This window comes from Vicia villosa, linkage group LG6 (genome assembly GCF_029867415.1).
Source record: "Vicia villosa cultivar HV-30 ecotype Madison, WI linkage group LG6, Vvil1.0, whole genome shotgun sequence".
In the NCBI taxonomy this organism is placed as follows: Eukaryota; Viridiplantae; Streptophyta; class Magnoliopsida; order Fabales; family Fabaceae; genus Vicia; species Vicia villosa.
This window is the reverse complement of record NC_081185.1, coordinates 148,278,227-148,286,655: the sequence shown is the minus strand read 5'-3', so window position 1 is coordinate 148,286,655 and position 8,429 is coordinate 148,278,227.

Sequence of the window (8,429 nt, the reverse complement as noted above, 5' to 3'; positions counted from 1 at the left end):
TTTATTTAGAGTTTATTTATAAATATTTTATTTAGATTGATTGTATTTTAAGATCAAATTATAGTATTTGACCAATTTTAAATTCAATAGTCTTCTACAATTTATATCCTATTTATTAACTTTACTTTGAAATATAAAACTATTTTTAAATAAATGTACCGATTGTTCTTTTTTAATACTTTAACTTGAATGATAAAAACTAAATAATATAAATATTGTTAACTTTAAGATTAAATTATTAAAAATTCTAAAATAAATAAATAAATATAAATCGAATCTCATATTTTGAAAATCCATCACCATAATATGATATAATAAATTTGAAATTTTATTTTATAATGTCAAATATCATAATTTATCATATTTACCTTTTAAATTTTATGTAAAGTTAAAATTTAAAATAATGTACTCCTGTGTTAAGTTTCAAATGAATGAAATATATTTTTTTTAATTTAAAAAAAAACATTTTATAATGTCGATGACTAATTTTTTTAATTTAGAAAACAAATAAGAAATATATTACTATTATTATTATTATTATTATTATTATTATTATTATTATTATTATTATTATGTAACTAGCGTCCAAGCGGGCTCTCGGTGCTCGTTTGTCCGCTTTTTAAAATGCACACAAAAGTGCAATTATATATGGTACCTTTTACTTAATTTTGATTTTTAATTTAAATTATTTTAGTAATAAAACAGTCTTGGTCTTTCCAAAAATATATTCATAAATATTCAAAAATTAACTTTTAAGAAATAACATTATTATTTATAAATAAGTATAAAAATATTAAAAACAAAAATTAAAATACGTTAGTGCCATAAAAAACTCAAGAAAAAAAAATAAAAGAGAATGAATAGCATTATTTATGCTACGCTGTGTTTTAATTTTGAAAAGATGTTTTCGTAAAGATTATGATCATTTATGATAAACTATTGACACTGTAGTCCATATAGCAAATAATTAAATACATATATAATTTTTTAAAGAATATTTATGGTTCTTACATTACATAATTAAAATAAAATAATACTACTAATAAAGGGTTAATAATCTTTAATTATTTAGTTAGAGAGAGTAAACAAAATTAATGTTGTTGTTCATAGAAAATAGAACTCAAAAATATCAACTGTTAACGTTACCATTTTTCATGAGCATCTCATGATAAAAAAAATTTAACCATTCTTCAACACTAAACCAAAAAATTAAACTTTAAAATTATAGAAGATCTATCATAACTTAAATCCCTCTTCCCTCTTCAGTCATCATAATCACTGCTTTAAAGTTGAAAAAACTAAATTACACTTTTAGTCCCCCTATTTTGTGCAACTCACGATATCAGGTCCCTATTTTTTTTAAGCAGTTTTAATCCCTCATGCCCATTTGTCAGTCAAAAAGCGCTAAGTTGTAGAACTATTTTATTACATGGCATTAAAATAGTTGCCATGTCATAGAAAATAACTAAAAACAAATTAAAATTAAATTAATAACACAAAACAATATATTGAAAAGTAATGTTAAGTTAAAAAGCAAAATCACTTTTTTGAAAAACAAAAGTGTGAAACAAGAAAGAGGAACGAGGAAGAGGAAGTTCCATTTTTTTGCAGAAGACGATACGAGGAAGACGATCGAACATCTCCATTGCAGGGGTCGCATCGAAGGTATGTGTCTGATTATGTAATAGTTGCGAAATGTATTTCTTTTATTTTAATACTGAAACCCTAAATCTTCCCTCTTTTCATTTGTTGTGAATTTGTAACAGTTGCGAAATGTCTTTCACTTATGGGCAACCATCATCCATTACGAAGGAAGACCCAAAATTTATCTTCCAAAGGGATTGATAGCACAAGCAATTGAGAAATGGGGAGTGAAACTGTCATTTGCACAAGCATATAGGGCCAAAACAAGATCATTGGAACTAATTCAAGGAGCTTTGACTAAGCAATATTCTCATTTGAGGAATTATGTGGAGGAGATAAGGCGATTTAATCATGGTAGTATAGTTATAATTAAGTGTGGCATGCATGTCTAATATTGGACTTGTTTTTTAGAGAATACATGTATGTCTAAGGGCGTGTAAAGCTGCATTTGCAAATACATGTAGGCCATTAATTGGACTTGATGCATGTATCTTGAAAGGTGAGTATGGTGGACAATTAATGGCAGCGGTAAGTTGTCCAGGAAGTTCCAAGTGGGAAATCTAACCCACAATAACATTGCATCCTTATCCTTATAGAATGAGAAGACAAACTTGATATTTGTACAGATTCATAATCTGTTACAAAGGAAAGGGAAGAAGATACGGTAGGGAGAGTTTGATTTACGCTTGGAAGGGAACGATGGAAATTGGAGAAGGGAACGATGGAAATTAGATAAGAGAACGATGGAAATTGATTTTAGGTTTCAGCAACAATATATTTCAATTTATTTATAATTATGTGTTTTTAATTTGTTTTTAGTTATTTAGAAATGACATGGCACGTAATTAAAGAAAGGTACACCTCAACGCTTTTCGATTGACACATGGGCATGAGGGACTAAAACTGTTTAAAAAAATAAAGGGCCTGATATCGTGAGTTGGGCAAAATAGGGGGACCAAGAAGTGTAATTTAGCCTAGAAAAAATTAATAATTGATAGTTAATTACATCAATATTACCAAAAGAAACAGTCATAACAATAGGATTTTTCTATAAAGTAATTGATAATTTCTTACCATAATCCTCCATAAAGGTGTAAAGGTTACCTCTTTTTCAATTATAACCTATATCACCTCCCTTTAAATGATAATACAAAATTAACAATAATGAATAATTTAAGAGACAGGATATTCATAGTAGAATTAAATCAGTAAGAAAATATCACTTTTGAGTTGAACCCGACATACGTTTTTATAATTGATTCGTCCGCATATGCACGGAAATATCGAAGTAATATAATAGATTGTCGAATCCACGTAGACAATAGTCAAACCTATTACTATCTATTATTGTTTTGTAAATCCAAGGCTACCAAAAAAAAATTTAGTTGCAAAATGAATTTTAAAATAAAAAATAAAATTTGGTTAAAAAAAAGTAATAAAAACGAGACCAGGATGTGGTTTTCAGCATATCTCTAGGACTCAATAATGATTTGACATTAGTAGATTGAACATCATTTATTTTTTATTTTATTTTTGTGCACTCTTATTCTCACAATAATGAATTCTAATAATCCAGATCGTATCAAGAGATCATATTTAGTAAACATTCTACTAGTATTAATTATTAATATATGAGGATGAAATTTGTTTAAGTTATATTTACTATATTAAGCTATATTTGATACACATCGTCATGCTAATAGTATGACGATGAAATTATACTTCTTTTAATAGAATCATTGTATATGTTTAGGCACATGCATATAATAGAATTAGTCATTGCAGTATTAGAGGCATAATTTTAGGAGCCAACTGACTCTCTTTTTCTTGTATATAAACTATGACCTATTTGAGAAATATAGCGTGTGAAACAATTTAATTAATTTTACAGAAATGGCAGCTTCAACATATTTATGTTTGTTGCTCACCATTTCTATTTTTTTTGTTTCACATGCCATTTCACCAACATCAAATGCTTCTGCACAGACATCAAACCTCAAATTGTACCAAAACATATGTAAAGAACCTGGTCAAAAAAACTTCGAACGACGATGTCTGAGACTTATAGAATCCCACCCTCCACTTACTTTGGTCGAAGATCCTCTTACCTTTGCCAGGTTATTTGTAAAAGCTGTGGCAATATACAGAACAACAAAAGCTGAAGCATACGTCAAAGAAATGATGAACAAATATCCTTCTTCCAAAGGCATCAGAGCATGTGCAATGGATAATTACAGCGATCTAATTAGTGATATAAAAACTGTCTTTGGAGAAGATACTGAAGATTTAAGTATGTATATTCATTATGCTGTTGATGCGCTTGTCTCATGTGAAACAAACTTAGCCGGTGAGAAAACAGTTAATGTTTCTTCCATTTATAGATTGAATAACAAGATGATGTTCCTTGTTGATATTGTAAGCACAGCTGTGGGATTTATGGATAGGGAGTAAATAACATCATGTTACGTTACTCACTAACATTGTAAGCATTGTTGGAAATTTATAAATCAATACATTTATATCCTATTTATTAATTTTACTTTAAAATATAAAACTATTTTTAAATAAATGTACCGATTGTTCTTTTTCTTAATACATTAACTTGAATGATAAAAACTAAATAATATAAATATTGTTAACTTTATGGTTAAATTATTAAAAATTCTAAACTAAATAATATAAATATTGTTAACTTTAAGATAAATTATTATAAATTCTAAAATAAATAAATAAGTATAAATCGAATCTCATATTTTGAAAATCCATCACCATAATATGATATAATAAATTTGAAATTTTATTTTATAATGTCAAATATCATAATTGAAATGTTATATCATATTTACCTTTTAAATTTTATGTAAAGTTAAAATTTAAAATAATATGTTCCTGTATTAAGTTTCAAATGAATGAAATATATTTTTTTAAAACTTTTTAAAAAATATTTTATAATGTCGATAACTAATTTTTTTTAAACTAGAAAACAAATAAGAAATATATTATTATTATTATTATTATTATTATTATATAACTAGTATTCAAACGGACACTCAGTGCCAGTTTGTCCGCTTTTTAAAATGCACACCGGCATGCAATTATACATAGTACCTTTTACTTAATTTTGATTTTTAATTTAAATTATTTAAGTCATAAAACAGTCTTTCTCTTTCCAAAAATATATTCATAAATATTAAAAGATTAACTTTTAAGAAATAACATAATTATTTATAAATAAAGTAGAAAAATATTAAAAACAAAATTAAAATATGTTAGTGCCAAAAAAAACTCAAGAAAAAAATAAAAGAGAGAATGAATAGCATTATTTATGCATATATTGTTACATTTAGTGGACACGCTGTGTTTTAATTTTGAAAAGATGTTTTAGTAAAGCTTATGATAATTTATGATAAATAATAGATACTGTAGTCCATATAGCAAATAAAGAGTGACAAAAATTAAATATATAAATAATTTTTTAAAGGACAAAAATTAAATATATAAATAATTTTTTAAAGGATATTTATGGTTCTTACAATACATAATTAAAATAAAATAATACTAATAAAGGGTTATTAAATTTTTAATTATTTAGTTAGAGAGAGTAAACAAAATTATAGTTATTGTTCATAGAAAATAGAACTCAAAAATATTAACCGTTACCATTTTTTCATGAGCATCTCATGATAAAAAAAAATTTCAACCATCCTTCAACACTAAACCAAAAAATTAAACTTTAAAATTATAGAAAATCTATCATACTTAAACCCCTCTTCAGTCATCATAATCACTGCTTTAAAGTAAAACTAATTATATCAATGATAGAAAAAATTAATAATTGATAGTTAATATTATCAAAAGAAATAGTGATAACAATAGGATTTTTCTATAAAGTACTACCTCCGTCCCACCATGATTGACCCATTTAGAATAAAATAATGTCCTAAAATGAGTGATCCATTTCTATTTCCAATACACATTTTACAATTCTACCCTCTAATTATTAAAAAATTCACAATTTTCAATACATAATAAGGGTAATATAGTAAAAACAATATTATCTCTTTTATTTTTTTACACTTTTGTTAATCTGTGTGATATGATGTGTTGGGTCACTCATTATGGGACGGAGGCAGTAATAGATAATTTTTTCCCATAATCCCCCATAAAGGTGTAAAAGGTTACCTCTTTTTCAATTATAATTTATGTTGCATCCGTTTAAATGATAATACAAAATTAGCAATAAATGAATAATTAAAGAGACTGGATATTCATAGTAGAATTAATTCAGTAAGAAAATATCACTTGTGAGTTAAACCCGACATACGTTTTTATAATTGATGTGTCTGCATATACACGAAATATCAAAGTAATATAATAGGTTGTCGAATCCACGTAGACCAATAGTCAATCCTATTACTATCTACTATTGTTTTGTAAATCCAAAGCTACCGGAAAAGATTAGTTGCAAAATGAATTTTAAAATAAAAAATAAAATTTGGCTCAAAAAATATTAATAAAAGCAAGACCAGAATGTGATTTCCAGCGTACCTCTGTGACTCAATAATGATTTGACATTAGTTTGACAATAAATTGTTTTAACTATAAAATAACAAGTTTAAAGTCTCAATGTCACCCTCTCAGTCTAATTGATTAAAGTCACACTCTTAACCATGAGATTTTGCTCTCGCTCGCCCATTTTAATTAGAAGTGTATTTTGAAAAGTTATTAAATATTGATGCAGCGCTCTCGCTTATAAGACCAATGTCCAACTTCTATTATCTGGTTCATTCTTCACCCTCTTGGTCTAATTGGACTAAACCTTAGTTGATTCTCCCTCTTGTGTTTAGGCATGGCAAATAAACTCGTCTCTGCCGTGCCCCGGTCGCCCCCGCCCTGAAATCAGCGGAGAAAACCTGATTTAACCGGGGGCGGGAGCAGATGAGGGATACCCTAGTTTTTATTTATGGGTGTGGGGCGGGTGATGCTAGTACCTGCCCTCCTTCCACACCCGCCGACTAAATTTTATTTATTTTTAATAGTCTTATTACTCATTAAAACTTTTTAATATTGTAATATAATTTTTAATAGATTTTTTTTTTGGAAATACAATTTAAATTGTAACACCCCACGTATCATTACATAGGATAATTTGCGCATGGTATTATAAAAGATACATGAAATATCATACATAAGCAGCGGAACATAGATAAGTATCAGTACATAATACAATAGCCGAAACTATTATGGCCAAAATATACAAATCTCAAAGGTACTAATACAAATCCAAGATACATAAGCTGGAAGATACAAAAGAGAAGAGATCATCGCCAGGAAACACGGCAGGAAGACTACGCCATCTTACCCTTATCCTGCCTCGAACAACCTGGAAAAAAATTGGAATAAGGTGAGATTACTAAATCTCAATGGGTCTCCCTATCTTACGGGTTCACTCGGTTCTACAAGGTACATGCAACAAAATGGATTCATCGAGAATTCAAGTTTACCTCATGGCTAGGTACAATGATCGCGACTTTACGTGTCTATTAGTCGGAAAATTACAAGGGCACAGTCGTGTCGTGTAGTTTTAAAAGATATCGAATCCACAGGGACTATAAATCGATCTACCGTTATCTAGAGTTACTATGTAAAGCTAAGGCTGGTGATATTTAAATTGTTTATAAGGGGAAACTAAAATCTTAAATCTAGATAAAATATAAATGCAGGGATATCGGTATGTAATTCGTCTAACTTAGGTAATATGAAATTTCATTGGTCAGATTCTTATCAAATCAAAAATCTTTATTAAATATGTCATTTAAAAGTCCTCCTCTCAAACTCTCGCTCTATATTGATTAAGACTATGATCCTAACTCATAATGTACGCTCTCGTTGTCCCACAAGATTTAGAAACGCTTTTTGAAAATATCAGTATTAATAAAATGCCTTTTTCATGCAGATATTATTTAATTAAAAATCCTTGTCTCAAACTCTCGCTCTGTTGACTCAGACTATGCTCATATTCCTAACGTACGCTCTCGCTGTCCCGTGTTGAGTTTAAAAGCACTTTTTGAAAATAAACAATATCTAATTAGTTTTAGTACGCTCTCACTATCCTTAAAACTAATGTCGTGTGTCTACTATCTGGTTAAAGATCTCAAACTCTCGCTCTGTTGATTTTAACCTTAATCAGCTCTAAAACCTCAAACTTCCGCTCTGTTGATTTTATAACTTTAGTAAATAAAATTAGACACAACAACCAGAAATAGGTGATTTTTAACAAAATAAATTTAAGCCAATTTATTTCGGATCCCTTCGGTTAAATTACTTTACATACCGATATCTAAATGATTTAGCCAGACATATTAATACGGTTAAACATGCATAAACAGATTTGGTTTATAATTTTAGACATATTTAATTGGCATACAATACAGATCATGCAAGGAATAAATGCGATAAATAAGAAACCTGAATAAAATAAATCTGGAATAAATCTTTAGATCTTCAAGTACTCAAACCTCCACCACAGGTCGGTTGGATTGTTCTTCAATTAATTATTCAGCAGAAAATAAAGAAGGAAATAAGAGACTTGAATCTAACATAAGGTTAGACCAGTTAAAGGTTCACAACAATTTCCGGTATAGAAATTGTTTTGAGAAAAGATGAAAGGAATAGAAAACAATTGCTGGAAAAATAAAATGTTGGAATGAAAATAATATTCAAAAACTATGCCTGGGACAAAACATGGTCAACCCCCTTTTACATGAATACTCTCCTCTTTATAT